Source organism: Somniosus microcephalus, chromosome 24 (genome assembly GCF_052327205.1).
Source record: "Somniosus microcephalus isolate GS21.2 chromosome 24, FLI_Smic_1.0, whole genome shotgun sequence".
NCBI classification, from domain to species: domain Eukaryota; kingdom Metazoa; phylum Chordata; class Chondrichthyes; order Squaliformes; family Somniosidae; genus Somniosus; species Somniosus microcephalus.
The window spans coordinates 12,786,291-12,803,187 of record NC_141010.1 but is presented as its reverse complement, the minus strand read 5'-3'; the positions used below and the strand labels follow the sequence as shown (position 1 = coordinate 12,803,187).

General features: G+C 49.3%; 1 protein-coding gene across 4 annotated transcripts in view; it reads left to right on the top strand.

Moving 5' to 3' along the window:
• The window catches only part of fam171a2a (family with sequence similarity 171 member A2a), a 405,278-nt gene that overhangs the window by 366,770 nt on the left and 21,611 nt on the right, over positions 1-16,897 (top strand). The window lies entirely within an intron of this gene.

Genomic DNA, 16,897 nt, shown 5'->3' with positions numbered 1-16,897 from the left:
AGACAGATGGCACCTCCGACAGTGCAGCACTTCCTCAGTGCTGCAGCCTAGATTTGGTGCTCAAGTCTCAGGAGTGGGGCTTGATCTAACAACCTTCTGACTCAGAGGTGAGAGTGCTACCTACTGAGCCATGGCTGACACCGTGCCAAGTAAATGAGGTAGCATCACATACTGTAAGTTTGTGCAACTGTTTGGAGCTTTCTACAGTTATTTAAGGTTGGTGAGGTGACAGGGAGTGTTGCTGCAAGTGGAGAAGGCCTTGCTTCTGATTTCAAGGGTTCTGGTCAGACCACTTGCTCCCAGTCATGGGGGCTCTACTTGCAGTCCTACTCGCACTCGGGTATGACAGGGAGGTGGAGCAGAGGCAGCTAAGAAGAGGACAAGCTGCTCGCAGAGGGAGGAGGAGGAGAGGCAGGGGGGTTCTCAGCAGGAGGCCTTACCTATCTAGGGTCTTCCAAGAGCACTTCTCCTACCTGCACTTAAGCCAGCACCAGTGTATTTGGAGGCTTCGCTTCACCAAGGAGGTGGCCACAGAACTCTGCCATCTCCTTGAACCAGACCTGCAGCCTCAGAGCAGGGTAATGACGGCGCTGCCAGTGGCCCTCAAGGGCACCGTGTCCCTCAATTTTTTCGCGATCAGATCCTTCCAGTCTGGAGCAGGAGACGTAGCTAACATCTCCCAGTTCGCCATCCATCGCTGCATCCGGGAGGTCACAGAGCCTCTGGACTCCAAGAGAAGATACTGCATTGTCTTCTCTCTGAACAGAGAGAAGTAGGCGGAGCATGCACGTGGCTTTGCCAGGATTTCAGGCTTCCCCATGGTGCAGGGCGCCATCAACTGCACACACGTGGCTTTGCGGGCGCCGCATTTCAATCCTGAGATGTACCACTGTAACCGTTTTTTGCGGTGGCCAATTTCCTATGGGCCCTGCCACAATCGCCAATTATTGTAAGTGGTTTCGCCCCGCCCGTAGTGAGCACGCAAACCCCCTTACTACAAGTTCTAGACGATAGGGATTACTGAGGACAGATTTGAACACGGACAGTGTTTTCGGGCTCACCCGTACAGTGTTTATTAAGGTTGACAAAAACCACTCCACTCGCATATAGTACGAGCGGTGTGAACACAACAGTACAGTTTAAAACAGTACAACCCTGACTTGTCCAACAAGGCCCTGCCGTGCTGACTTACCACAACCTAAAAACACCCTCCCGTGAACTAAACTATCACAGGACCCTTCCAACGCTAAACCCCCTCTGGTTTGGTAGGAACATACAGGCACCCCCTCACACAGCTAAGTGATCTTGTGGGTGTGTAGGCTTGGCAATGCTCATCTTTGATCTTGCTTGCAGCTTCCTCCCGTACGCCTCGGATGCCTGGTTCCATACCGGTCTTGCGGCATGCGAGTCCCAGCCTTAGTTGAAGTCCGTCTCGGTTGGAAGAGCAAGGCTCAGCTCCTCTTGATGTTATGTTGTGTGGAGGGCAGGAGAGAGAGAGAGAGCGAGCTATACAAACTGCTCTCTAATATACTCCTCCAATACACAGACCGCTGTCTGTGGTTTTAATAGACACATGGCCTCAGGGAAATGGTTTCCAGGCTTCCTCCTAGGTTTGGACGGTTTAGATCTCGTTTTGATCTCCCAGCCGATTAACTCAATGAGCTCATCTTCTCCAGAAACAATGAGTCGCCAACTTCGTTATTCAAGACTTGGGAGTGGGCCTCTCGGCCCATTGTTCCCAAGGACAGTTCGTTACCATACGAATGCAACCTGGTTACGTGAGCCACCTTCAGCTTGAGTGGTTTTTCACTGCTTCCCCGCCCCCCCCCGAAACAGCCAGTTTTTAATAAGGGTATATGTTCATAATCTAAAAATCCATGGTGTCTGCGCCGACTGCTACACCACAACCACAAAGGCTACCACTCACTTAATCGGCAGTTGGTGTGCGGCCATGCCTAGCACATCTTGATGGTGAATGCCCGGTATCCTGGCAGCAGTCATGGTGCCCTCATTCTGCACCAGTACGGTGTGCCAGCAATCTTCCAACCGCCACGTCGAACCCGAGGGTGGCTGCTCGGAGATGAGGGTTATCCACTCTGCGCCTGGCTGATGACTCCCCTCCGCAACCCCACTTATCGTGGCCAGCACTCTAATAATGAGAGCCATGCTGCCACGAGGAGCCTCATCGAGCAGACCATCGGGGTGCTGAAGCAATGGCTCCGCTGCCTTAACCACTCGGGAGGAACCCTCCAGTACACGCCGGAGCGGGTGTCCCATTTTGTGGTGGTCCGCTTGCATCCTCCACAACTTGGCCTTCATGAAGGCGCAGCCCTTGCTACCACGGGTTCCATGACCACCTCAGGAGGAGGAGGAAGAGGCAGGAGGGCTCCGAAGGGAGGAGTCATAGAGTCATAGACAGCACAGAAAGAGGCCCTTCGGTCCATCATGTCCGCACCGGCCATCAAGCCCTATCTATTCTAATCCCATTTTCCAGCACTTGGTCCGTAGCCTTGTATGCTATGGCATTTCAAGTGCTCATCTAAATGCTTCTTGAACGTTGTGAGGATTCCTGCCTCTACCACCCTTTCAGGCAGTGAGTTCCAGGTTCCAACCACCCTCTGGGTGAAATTTTTTTCCTCAAATCCCCTCTAAACCTCCTGCCCCTTATCTTGAAACTATGCCCCCTGGTTATTGACCCCCCTACTAAGGGGAAAAGTTCCTTTATATCTACCCAGGCAGGCAGCAGATCCCCGTTCCAGCCGGGCTGTCCATGAGTGCATCATCGGAATCCGGTTCCCCTAAACGAAACCCCAGATCCCCATTGCACAGCACTTCCCCACTTTACCATCCCTCTGTCACGGGAACATCACAGCATCCTCTTGGGCACAAAGCTGAAATGAGAGCCACCACAAACCAAACATTCCAAACATAATTTATAAATTAATCAATCCAAAACTACATCACAAAGTCAACTAATCACCCTTGTGCATTCTCTTAGTGTCTGTCTTTCATGTTCCTTTGCCTATTCTAGTGCTCCTACGCAGTGCTACCCCAGTGGCTGCAGCAAGGCTGGTGCGAGGCTGCTGACTTTCCATGGGGGAGTCGGCAGCTGCCCTTGCAGGACGACCTCGCGCAGCTCTGGGCCTCGAAGGCCCGGCTGTAGACTGCACCACCTCGGCATGGCCGGCAGCAGTGTGAGCTGGCTGGGTGACAGGCAGCAGCAAGGGTATTGGCTGAGTGGAGGGGTGGGAGTACGGAAGCTGTCATCCTGAGAGAGGACAGCAGGTTCTTGCTCCACGGAGCCACTGCTACTCCTCCTCTGCATTCCTAGCCATCTGTTGGAGCACAGATTGCTGGACTGCTGTGAGACCCTGTGTTGTGTATGTATCTTTAAGGGAATAACTGGTCTCAGACTGTAGTACCGGCAGTGACCACCCCTGTATAAAAGGCACTAGCAATCTTCTGTAGTTTCAGTTTCCCATTTGTCTCCATTCAGTAAAGACTTGTTTTGTTAAACTCCTGCTGTCCGTACCTCAATCATACACGGACATAATATTGGCGACGAGCAGATACGAACTTACCTACAGTCTGCACCACCTCCTGGGATCCATTCTGTTAAGTCTGTGTGTTATATTGAGAATTACTACACAGACCACAAGAGTAAACTTTAACAGGTCTTTACTAGTTGAAGGTCAGGGCGGAACTGCCCAAGAAATCATTACACAGCACTTATATACCGGTGTGGTCACCACCGGTATTACAGTATACAGCAGCCAAGCTAAAGTAGTGCAACCCTTAAATAGTTCTCTGAAAGGTGGAACGGTTACATACACTACAATCCTCCCTTTTTAGCTTAACAGTATATATTCCCCATTAAACATAACATCATAACTTATATACACAACTTTATGTAATACAGTTCGCAGATTCAGTCTCTCTGGAGGCTTCCTGACTCGGTCCGGATAACGCCTCGGTGGTGTAGTAGTTTTCGATGGTGTAGTAGGTTCTTTTGGCAAGGTCGATTCGGCTTGAATGCCAGTGTCGGGTTCATCTGATTCCAGTATCACCAGATCGGAGGTAGATACTATGGATATCTCTGCTTCATCATTAGGCGTATAGAGTTGTGGAGTAGGTTGTCCCTTTTCGGATGACTCTATGATCTGGTCAACATGGCGCCTTATTATGCTTTCGCCAATGTCCACGGTATACATCAGCGGCCCTAGTCGTTTGCAAATAGTTCCAGGCTGCCATTTCTCGGTACGGTCGTCCCGGGCCAAAACTTGTTGACCTATCTGGAAGGTTCTAGTTGGCCTTTCATTCATGCCTTGAAATTGCCGGTTCTCTACGTCCCTTCTGATGTTTGGCTTGATCAAATCCAGCCGGCATCTTAGTCTTCTATTGAAAAACATCATGGCGGGAGTTTGGTTTGTAACCGCATGTGTTGCATTCCTGTACGCCAACAAGAAGTTATCTACCTTATGTTGTAGATTTATGTCTTCATCACCCATGGCCTTTATGGCCTTCTTGAAGGTCTGGACAAACCTTTCAGCTAATCCATTGGTGGCGGGATGGTATGGGGCGGACATGTAGTGCTTAACCCCATTGTTTTTTAAGAACTTCCTGAATTCTTCGGACACAAATTGCGGTCCATTATCAGAACAGATCTGTTCCGGCAGCCCATTCCTGGCAAATATGGTCCTTAATACTGTGATGGTTTTTTCCGTGGTGGTGGAGGACATCTTTATTACCTCCGGCCACTTGGAGTATGCATCCACCGCGATTAAGAACATTGAGTCCATAAATGGACCAGCAAAGTCGATATGTACCCTTTGCCATGGAGATGAGGGCCACTCCCATGGATGTAGAGGAGCTTGTGGTGGGGCGTTTTGGACCTTCTGGCATCCTAGACAGCTCTTGGTTATTTCTTCGATGTCTCCATCGATACCTGGCTACCACACAAACGCTCTGGCTAGGTTCTTCATTTTCACTCCACCCAGATGCCCCTCGTGAAGCTCCTTTAGCACTTTATGCTGGAGTTTGGGTGGAATCACCACTCTGGATCCACACATCAAAGTTCCTCGGCACACTGACAGCTGTTCTCTTCTTTGCGAGAATGCTGGCAACAGTGGTTCGCCATGTGCTGGCCATCCCTTCACCGTTAAATTGTAGACTCGTGAGAGAGTCGGGTCATTTCTTGTTTCCTTTTCGATCGTAGAATTTGTTACCGGTAGACATTCCACTATGGTTGAGTGGAACATCTCCACTGGGCCACTGTAGGCGCCTCTTCTACCGTTGGCAACGGTAGGCGCGATAAACCGTCAGCATTCCCATGCTGTTTTGATCCTTTGTATTCTATGTCATATTGGCGTGCCCCTAGGAAGAGGGACCACCTCTGTAGCCTTTGCGCTGTCATAATGGAAACGCCCTTTTTAGGGTTAAATATGGATACCAACGGCTGGTGGTCTGTCAGCAGTGTAAACTTCTGGCCCTGCAGGTAATGGTTAAACTTCTTTACTCCCCACACCAGGCTGAGAGCCTCCCTATCTATCTGAGCATAGTTGCGCTCAGCGGAGGTCAATGATCTGGATGCAAATGCGACTGGCCTTTCCGAGCCATTTGGCAACTTGTGTGAGAGTACTGCTCCAATACCATAAGGAGAAGCATCACAAGCTAAACGAATAGGTAGCGTTGGGTTGAAGTGAGCCAACACTTCCTCTGAGGTGATCAATACCTTGCTTTTGTGAAAGGCCTTCTTACAGTCCTCGCTCCACTTCCATGGTACTTCTTTCTGCAAAAGAGCATTCAGCGGGTGCAGCACCGTGGATAGATTTGGCAGAAACTTATGGTAATAGTTAATCAACCCTAGGAACGACCTCAACTGGGATACATTTTCCGGAGCGGGAGCCTTCACAACAGCTTCGATCTTGTCAGGTGACTTGTGCAGCCCCTCCTGGTCAATGACATGACCACAGTACGAGATCCGTTTCTGAAAGAACTCACATTTCTGGCGATTAACTCGAAGGCCATATTCCTTCAACCTGGTGAGCACCAGTTTCAAATTTGCAAGGTGTCCCTCATCGTCATCTCCTGTAATCAGGATATCGTCCAAGTAACATTGAGTGCTTGGAATTCCCTGTAATACCTGCTCCATGGCCCTCTGCCAAATTGCTGGAGCCGAAGCCACTCCAAAAACCAGTCTATTATATCGATACAAGCCTCTGTGCGTGTTGATTGTGAGATACTGGCGCGACTCTTCCTCAACTTCCATCTGTAAGTACGCTTGCACCAGGTCTATCTTGGTGAAGTGCTTCCCGCCAGACAATGAAGCAAAGATATCCTCAATCCGCGGAAGCGGATATTGCACCGTGTGAAGCACCGGATTAACTGTGATCTTGAAGTCTCCACAGATGCGGACCTTCCCCGGTTCCCCTGGCTTGTTACTCGATGAACGCTTCATGACGGGAACAATGGGCATGGCCCACTCACTCCAGTCCACCTTAGACAGTACTCCCGAACGTTCAAGCCCTTCCAGCTCAGCTTCCACAGCAGGTCGTATCGCATAAGGTACCGGTCTGGCTTTGAAAAATTTTGGGTTTGCGTGTTCTGCAATCTTGATTTTTGCCTTAATTCCTCTCAGTGTTCCCAGTCCCTGTTGGAACACCTCTTTAGCTTCATCCAATATTCTGGACAATCGTTCAGGTTTGACATCTTTGTTTCCGGAATCTACCGTTATTGCGTTTAGGGAGTGCCAGTCCATATTTATTTATCTGATCCACTCCCGTCCCAGAAGTGGTGGACCTCCCTCAGGTAGTACATATAAGTCCATTCCTTGGTGTTCTTTGCCCTTGTGTATCACCTTGACTTTTATCTTTCCGATGGGGTATACTTTTTGCCCCGTGTATGTCTGCAATACTATCTCCATATCCCGTAGGGGAATATGTTTGAATAACTTTTTGTAATCTTGCTTATTCATGACCATCAGCGCCGATCCAGTGTCCAATTTCATCTTCACTTGGACTCCTGCTATCTGCAGTGTGACCCAGATAGTTTGTCGGTCAGCTTCCTTACTCACGTTGTGAATTCTCAGACTACCCAGTTCCTTGCTGTTGGAGTCTGAATCCAAATTCTGTTCATCCGAACTCTTCTCATCCACTTTATGTACCTTTCTGCACTTTTCCTGTGGTGCCTTTTTGTTGCTGGTCTTCTTTCCTGACCGGCATACTTTAGCTATGTGACCAAGCTTGCCACATTTTCTACATTCCTGGTTTTTAAACCAGCATTGGTTCTGATCGTGTGTTGTCTTCCCACAACGATAACATTTTGTTGTACCCGAAGCCACTTGATCTACGCTGAGTACCGCTGCCTTCAGCTGCATTTCCGCGGTGCCTCTCGCTGCGGCTTCGTGCGATGCTGCAATAGTGACAGCCTTATCAAGTGTAAGATCATTCTCTTCAAGCAACCGCTTTTGTGTTCCTTCTTTCGACAATCCACACACGAATTTGTCTCTCAGTGCCTCTGTCAGGCTTTCCCCAAACTGACAGTATTTCGCTAGCTTACGCAGTTCAATTAAATACTCCGCGTTGCTTTCCGCTTTCAGTTGCGTTCTCGCATAAAATTTAAATCGTTCCGCTAACATCAGCGGTGTGGGGTTCAAATGATTTTTCAGGACAGCAACAATTTTAGCGAAAGTCTGATCCGCCGGTTTAGCTGGTGATAGAAGATGCTTCAATAGCCCGTATGTCTTCGCACCCATTGAGCTTAGTAAGGTTAGTGCTTTATCTTCATCTGATATTTTATTTGCCTTACAATATATCTCTATGCGTTCTACATACGTGGCCCAATCTTCAACATCGGGATCGAAATCGTTGATGTTACCACGCTTAGGCATCCTCGCGATCTTCTTGAGAAACAAAAGAATTTTTTTTTCTTTTTTTTCTTTTACAAAATGGCAGTTTCCCGCGCTTGTCTTCTTCCCCCGCCTCCGAAAATGGCGGCTTCCCGCATTTGCCTTTCTCCCCCGCTGGCTGTGATGGCGATTGCCGTATTGCTGCATTCGCCCCCCCCAGCGGTTTTCAATCGTGCCTCCCAGCCCCTCTTGCAGTCCGGTCCTTTCCCCCGGCTGCGGCTGAGTTCTCCGCGGTTTTTTATTTTTATTTTCTCCCGCGCCTTACGCTGACCTGGTCGCTGCGCCTCGCGGCCTCGGTAGCTGCCCGGCCTTTTTCACCAGTCGCGGTCGAGCTCTCTCTCGACGCTGTTGCGTCTCCCAGCCCGCTTGCAGCCCGGTCTTTCGCACCGGCTGCGTTTACAATCACCGCGACTCCCGTGCCTTACGCTGCCCCAGTCTCAGCGCCTCTGGCCCCGACTTCTGTCCGGCTCTTTTCCCCGGCCGTGGTCGAGTTCTCCGCCCTTATATACTCCGTTTTTCCCTCCCCTACTTCACAGTCAACGTTTCCGACTGGCTTCTCGTCGCTGATCGGCTTACCCACCACCGTGATAGAAGGGATGATCACTGCCTGTTGCTGATGGAAGGCTTCGTGTCAGAATTCTTCCCTTGCTCTGCAGACCCGAGTCTTCTCTCAGCAGAATGATGAGGGCGGATGCCTCCTCTCGACGCCCGTTAAACTGCCTCGGATGTATCTCTGCCACAGGGTAAGATCGTACTCGTCGCCACTGTTAAGTCTGTGTGTTATATTGAGAATTACTACACAGACCACAAGAGTAAACTTTAACAGGTCTTTACTAGTTGAAGGTCAGGGCGGAACTGCCCAAGAAATCATTACACAGCACTTATATACCGGTGTGGTCACCACCGGTATTACAGTATACAGCAGCCAAGCTAAAGTAGTGCAACCCTTAAATAGTTCTCTTAAAGGTGGAACGGTTACATACACTACACATTCCTGAAACGAAGTGAGCAGAGGTCAAGGCCTGAAGGATGAAAGAAGCAGTAGAAACGGGCGTCGACCGTGGGCATCCGCCCCTGAGTCAGCGGAGTTGAAGATTGCTGGAGAGGCTGTAGAGAGCGGGGCTGGGTTCCTGTCGACGGTGCTTCAGCTAATCGGGCTGGTGGCAGGTAGTACACTGATCCTTCCTGGGCTGCGGCGGTCTAGGACTCGAGCGGGTGGCTTGCGACGGGGCCGAGCAGCGTTGTCGGGAAGAGGAGAGAGAGCGAGGGTGGAGCACACAGGGCGCGGCCAGTGCTACGAAGCCAGGCAGCGTACAGACCCGAGAAGAGGGAGGCAAGAGTCCCACAGGGTTGTTCCACGACGGGAAAATAATAAAATAACCAAGGAAATATATATAAAATGCTCAGGAAGCCGCGAGGGGCTGCAGGTTGCAACGGAAACCGCGGAAAGCAGCGCTAGCAACAGCGGGGAAGAAGGCAAGCGCGGGAGGCGCCATCTTAATCCAGCGGGGAAGAAGGCAAAGCGCGGGAGGTGCCATTTTAGATTTTCAAGATGCCGAAGACTGTCTGTATCACTGCCTTTGATAATGCAATAGAGGACTGGACCACGTATGTGGAAAGAGTCGAGGTTTATTGCGAGGGAGACAAAATAGCCGAGGAGAAAAAGGCATCGGTACTGCTAAATATAATGGGCGCAAGAACGTACGGCCTATTGCGGGACCTGATTGCTCCAGCCAAACCGAAGGCGAAGAGTTTTAACGACATTGTTGCTATCCTACAGGAACACCTAAACCCTGCACCGCTGCTGATAGCAGAAAGATTTAAATTCCACAGGAGAACTCAGCGTAAAGATGAGAGCAATGCTGAGTACCTTACGGAATTACGCAAGCTAGCAAAGCACTGCCAGTTCGGAGCAGGACTGGCAGATACACTACGGGACAAATTTGTCTGTGGACTCCTGAGTGAAGGAACCCAGAAGAGGTTACTCTCAGAGAAAGAGCTGATGCTAGATAAGGCTTTCAGCGTGGCAGTATCGTACGAAGCAGCAGCCAGGGGAGCTGCAGAAATACAACAAAAACCACAGGAATACGGCACCCACGAAATGACATGGGAATTTGCAAAATGTTATCGCTGCGGCAGAACTAACCATGACCAGAAGGACTGCTGGTCCAAGGACAAAATATGCAGGCAATGCGGAAAGATGGGACACATTGCACGAGTTTGCAGGTCTGGGAAGAAGACCAACGACAACAAAAAGGCTACTAAGGAACCGTACAGGAAAGTACAAAAGCTGACGGACAGTAGTTCCGAAGACCAGATGAGCGATAGTGAATCCGGGAACAAGAGACTAAGCTGTCTCAAACTTCACAATGTAATCGCAAAAGAGGATCACCGAACCATTTGGGTCACCCTCACGATAGCAGGGTCCCAAGTCAAAATGTAATTGGATACAGGATCAGCCCTAACTGTCATGAATCGACGAGACTACGAGCGACTATTCTCACACATACCTTTGAGAGAGACATCCATTGTCTTGAGGACGTATACGGGGCAAAAAGTATACCCCAGAGGGAAAATAAGGGTGCCTGTCAAATACAACGGCAAGAAAATATGGAAATTGTATCTCTACATTCTGCAAGATGGTGGACCACCGTTATTGGGAGGTGAATGGATCAGAAAGATAAGTTTAGACTGGCACTCCATTCAGGCACTGACGGTGGCTGGTAAAAAGGATGACGACGTCACTCCTGGACGATTGTCAACAATCTTAGCTGACACCAAAGAGGTTTTTGAACAAGAACTGGGCACTCTTAAAGGCGTAACCGCCTCGATAAAAATAGAGGAGAATGCAATTCCCAAGTTTTTCAAAGCAAGACCGGTTCCATATGCAATTCACCCAGCCGTCGAGGCAGAGCTAGAGAATCTGGAGACGGCAGGCGTGTTATCTAAGGTAGACTGGAGCGAGTGGGCGACACCCATTGTTCCTGTCATGAAGAAAACGTTAAACAATAAGTCTGAGGAGCCAAGGAAGGTTCGCATTTGTGGGGACTTCAAGGTGACGGTGAACCCTGTCCTTCACACAGTACAATATCCTCTTCCAAGGATAGAAGATATCTTCGCCTCGCTATCTGGAGGGAAGCGTTTTACTAAAATTGATCTAGCACAAGCATATTTGCAGATGGAGGTTGAAGAATCCTCTAGGAAGTATCTCACGATAAACACTCACAAAGGTCTTTACCAGTATAATCGACTGGTATTCGGAGTAGCATCAGCTCCGGCGATATGGCAAAGAGCGATGGAACAAGTCCTGCAAGGAATTCCGGGGACTCAGTGTTACTTGGACGACATCCTAGTGACAGGTGAAGATGACAGTGAACACCTTAACAACCTAGAACAGGTGCTCACTAGACTACGGGAACATGGGCTACGAGCCAACCGCCCCAAGTGCGAGTTTTTTAAGAAACAGATATCGTATTGTGGCCACGTGATTGATGAAGAGGGGTTACATAAGTCCCCGGACAAAATTGAAGCGGTTGTTAAGGCCCCAGCGCCTGAAACTGTGTCGCAACTGAGGTCATTCCTCGGATTGGTAAATTACTACCATAAGTTTTTACCGAATTTGTCCACAATTCTGCACCCACTGAACGCCCTATTACGAACGGGAGTGGCATGGAAATGGAGCAATGACTGTAAGCGGGCCTTTCAGAAGAGTAAGGACTTAATCACTTCAGGGGAAGTATTGGCTCACTACAACCCATCACTGCCGATAAGACTGGCGTGTGATGCGTCTCCCTACGGCATTGGGGCGGTACTGTCACATAAATTCCTTGATGGGTTAGAGGGGCCGATAGCTTTTGCGTCACGTTCGTTAACTTCGGCCGAGCGTAACTACGCCCAGATTGACACGGTCAAAAATTTACTCTACTAACTGATCATCAACCTCTTGTCTCCATTTTCAACCCTCAGAAGGGCGTACCGATAATGACAGCACAACGGCTGCAGAGGTGGTCCCTTTTCCTAGGGGCACACCAATATGACATCGAGTACAAAGGAACTAAGCAGCATGGGAATGCTGATGGATTGTCGCGCCTACCGTTGCCGACGGTGGAAGAAGAACTTACAGTGGATCCAATGGAGATATTCCACTCGACCATAGTCGAATGTCTCCCCATGACGAATGCAAGCATAGAAAAGGAAACACGGAATGACCCGACACTATCCCGGGTCTATGATTTAACGGTGAAGGGATGGCCAGCACATGGCGAACCACTGCTGCCAGCATTCTCGCCGAGAAGAGAACAGCTGTCAGTGTGCAGAGGAACCTTGATGTGTGGGTCCAGAGTAGTAATTCCACCTAAGTTGACGGATAGAGTGCTCAATGAGCTTCATGAGGGTCATCTGGGTGGGGTAAAAATGAAGAACTTAGCCAGAGCGTTTGTGTGGTGGCCGGGAATCGATAGAGAAATCAAAGAGATGACCAAGAGCTGTACAGGATGCCAGAAGGTCCAAAACGCCCCACCACAAGCTCCTCTACATCCATGGGAGTGGCCCTCATCTCCATGGCAAAGGGTGCACATTGATTTTGCTGGTCCCTTTATGGACTCGATGTTTTTAATTGCGGTGGATGCCCATTCAAAGTGGCCAGAGGTAATAAAAATGTCCTCAACCACCACAGAAAAAACCATCACAGTCTTACGAACCATATTCGCCAGAAATGGGCTGCCTGAACAGATTTGCTCTGACAATGGACCACAGTTTGTGTCTGAAGAGTTCCGGAGGTTCTTAAAGAACAATGGTGTTAAGCATTACACATCTGCCCCATATCATCCAGCCACTAATGGATTGGCCGAGAGGTTTGTTCAAACATTCAAGAAGGCTATCAAGGCAATGTGTAATGAAGAGATACCCCTACAACACAAGGTGGACAACTTCTTGTTTGCCTACTGGAATGCGACACATGCGGTCACCAACCAAACTCCAGCCATGATGTTCTTCAATCGAAGACTACGATGCCGCTTGGATTTGGTTAAGCCAAACGTCCGAAGAGATGTGGAGAACAGGCAGTTTCAGAATATGAATGAAAGGCCGACCAGGAGTTTTAAGATAGGTCAACCAGTTTTGGCCCGGGACTACCGCACAGAGAAATGGCAGCCAGGAACGATTTGTACACGGCAAGGACCTCTCATGTATACCATGGACGTTGGAGAGAGCATTGTAAGACGCCATGCTGACCAGATTCTAGAGTCACTGGAAAACGTCAACCCCACACCACGATCTGATACACCTGGCGATGAAACCGACGTACCAATTGCAGCTACCGCAGAATCGGTGATATTGGAAGCAGATGAACCAAACAACAACATTGATTCAGACTCAATCTTGCCAGAAGAACCTGATACCCCAAAGAGGCGTTATCCAGACAGAATCAGGAAGCCTCCTCAAAGACTGAACTTATAATTGCTTAACCTCAACCAATGTATCTAACAACCGTAATTGTGATTGTAATTAGTTATCATTTAGTTGTTAAATGAATGTTATGTACTGTTTATCTAAAAGGGGAGGAATTGTTGTGTATGTACCTTTAAGGGAATAACTGGTCTCAGACTGCAGTACCGGCAGTGACCACCCCTGTATAAAAGGCGCTAGCAATCTTCTGTAGTTTCAGTTTCCCATTTGTCTCCATTCAGTAAAGACTTGTTTTGTTCAACTCCTGCTGTCCGTGTCTCAATCATACACGGACATAATACCCTGCAAGCCCCTTTCCACACTCGTAAACCCAGCCACGATAGCATCAGTCTGAGCTTATGTGGCAACAAACTGAGCCTGCATGAGAACAGTCTGAGCTTCCACTGCAGCACTCAGACATTGGGTTGCTTCCACTTGTGCTGCAATGGAAGCTGTGACATCGCCCATCACACCCAGCATCATGGTTGGATCCACAAGTGCTCTAATGGAGTTGCCCATCACCTCCATCCTGGAAATCAGTGGCTGCAAGCTCCGCACAAAGCCCCATGCAATGTTAGAGCCGGACTCCTCCATGTTCCTTGACACTGACAAGAAGCTCTCTGGCAGGCCTGCCATTGCACCAAGCATTTGCATGTGCATGCCCATCACCCTTCTTCTGAAGGCCGCCCCATCTGAGCCCTATGCAGCAGAACATGTGCGCAAACTCCCCCTCCTGGGAACTGGCACCCGAGTGACCCTTTCCCCCTGCACTGGCTGCAGCCCACACATGTCCGGAGACTCACCACGTGCAGATCCCGCCTCCATACTACCCTCTAAAGTACACGCAGTGCTATTTTCTGAGCTGGTGCCTGGGAGTGTCAGATCAAGTGAAGGTGCTTCTTCTTCTCCTTCACTTTCCTCCTCTACTACATCGGGGCAGGCTGGGCTGGTTGAAGTTCTTGGATATCTGAAAGGAGAAAGGCACAAGGGTAGGGTTGTGGTGAGGGGAGGGGGGGAAGCAAGGTGTGCATGCTTACGCCATCAGCAGCTTGTAAGTGAGAAGAGATTGTGTGATTAAGGGGAAGTGGAATGTGAGAAGAAGGATTAGGTATGTGTATACCGTCATTAGCAATGCTTTCAACCACACGGCCTCAGTGACAGCCCTTCCAATTACCTCCAGCACTGTCTCCTCCAGCTCAGTGAGGTTCTGAAGACATGTTTCCCCTCCGCCTGTCTGTTGCTACTCACTTCTGTTATGCGTCACCTTGGTCTGCAAGAGAAAGGGAAGTGCGTCAGCGAGAATGATGCAATGTGTTTGGGTGATGTGCCTGTCATGGCTGAATAGTTGGCAGTGTGTGCAAGGTGGGAGATGTGGGTGGGAGTCTTGCAGCAGTGGTAAGTGTGTGAGGGTGAGGTGAAGCTATGATTGTGTGGTATGAGTGGTGATTGTTAGAGATTGTTGGTAGGTGAGTGATGGGGGGTGTGGTGCATTGAGCAGTGTGTCAGGCTAGTGGTGCAGCTGGTGGGATATGGCATTTGAGGATGCATTCACTGACCTTGACCACTCTTGTGAGGTCATTAAGCTTCTGCAGCACTGGATCCAGGTCCTGGGGGCAACACGCGTGGCACTGACGGCTTCTGCTATCAACTCCCACTGCCTTCTGGTGTGCTGCCTGGAAGACCTCCTGCCCCCCTGCGGGTAGAGGACCTGACGTTGTCTGTGCACCCCAAGGACCAAGGCCTCCAGTACTGCTTCTGCGAATCTCCTTGCCCTCTATCTTCCCTGTTGAGCCATAGCTGCATGCAGTGTGACAATGAAGCGCTTCTGCAACAATGCACCTCTCCTTAAGGTAGTGCAGAGAGCCGAGGCAAAATTATATTGGCCAGCAGGCTGCACCCGATGTTAGAAACATAGAAACATAGAAACATAGAAGATAGGAGCAGGAGTAGGCCATTCGGCCCTTCGAGCCTGCTCCGCCATTCAACGAGATCATGGCTGATCATCCAAACCCTAGCACCCGGTCCCTCACCGACAGCCATCCCACCCAAGCCCTATCCCCGTAACCCCACGTATTTAATCCCCCCTAACACTAAGGGTCAATTTTTTTTTTTTTATCATGGCCAATCAACCTAATCCGCACATCTTTGGACTGTGGGAGGAAACCGGAGCACCCGGAGGAAACCCACGCAAACACGGGGAGAATGTGCAAAATCCACACAGACAGTCACCCGAGGCCGGATTTGAACCTGGGTCCCTGGCGCTGTGAGGCAACAGTGCTAACCACTATCCCCCCCTCTTGAGCGCTAAGCCAACCAGCAGCACGTTTAGCACTGAACTCAGCGCTCCAATCATGTAAATGAGCAGGCAGCACGAATTTTGCATGCTGCCTGCACCACTTGGAACAGGCGCAGACAGATCATGCTTCGCACTCCCCGCGCCCGTTTTTTGAGCTTAATTGAATTTCTAGGCCATTGTTTCTACCCTCCTTTAATTCTTTCGTGATTAACTTAAATTTGTGTCCTCTCGTTATCATTATATCACCAACCAGTAAAAACAATGCATCGCAGTTTACCTTATAATTCTTCGTAATTTTAATGAATTACATATTGAAAAGCCTGGCTGACATTCAACAGGTATTGTATGTTATACAGAACACATACGGTGCAGTTCTAGAGTGCTCTACATTACATGGAATGTAAATCTACAACAGTAAAGATATATGTACTTCAAATCAGTAAGAATTTATCACAGGCTGTTGTACTTCCAGCACTTCCTTATTTCTTGCCAAATGGGGGAGTCCAGAACAAGGGAGCATAATCCTAAAATTAGAGCCAGGCCATTCAGGGGTGATGACAGGAAGCACTTCTTCACACAAAGGGTGGTGGAAATCTGGAACTCTCTCCCCCAAGGAAGCTGTTGAGGCTGAGGGGGGTCAATTGAAAATTTTAAAACTGAGATTAATAGATTTTTGTTAGGAAAGGGTATTAAGGGTTAACCAAGGCGGCTAGATGGAGTTACGATACAGTTCAGCCATGACCTAATAGAATGGCGAAACAAGTTCAAGATGCTGACTGGCCTATAGAAACATAGAAGATAGGAGCAGGAGTAGGCCATTTGGCCCTTCGAGCCTGCTCCGCCATTCAATGAGATCATGGCTGATCATCCAAATTCAGTACCCTGTCCCTGCCTTCTCCCCATATCCCTTGATCCCTTTAGCCTTAAGAAATATATCCAACTCTTTTTTGAATATATTTAATGAACTGGCCTCCACCGCCCTCTGTGGCAGAGAATTCCACAGGTTCACCACTCTCTGGGTGAAGAAATTCCTCCTCATTTCAGTCCTAAATGGCTTACCCCTTATCCTTAGACTATGACCCCTGGTTCTGGACTCCCCGGCCATCAGAAACATCCTTCCTGCATCTAGTCTGTCCAGGCCTGACAGAATTTTATAAGTTTCGATGAGATCCCCTCTCAATCTTCTAAACTCCAGTGAGTATAAGCCCAATCGACACAATCTCTCCTCATACGTCATTCCTGCCATCCCA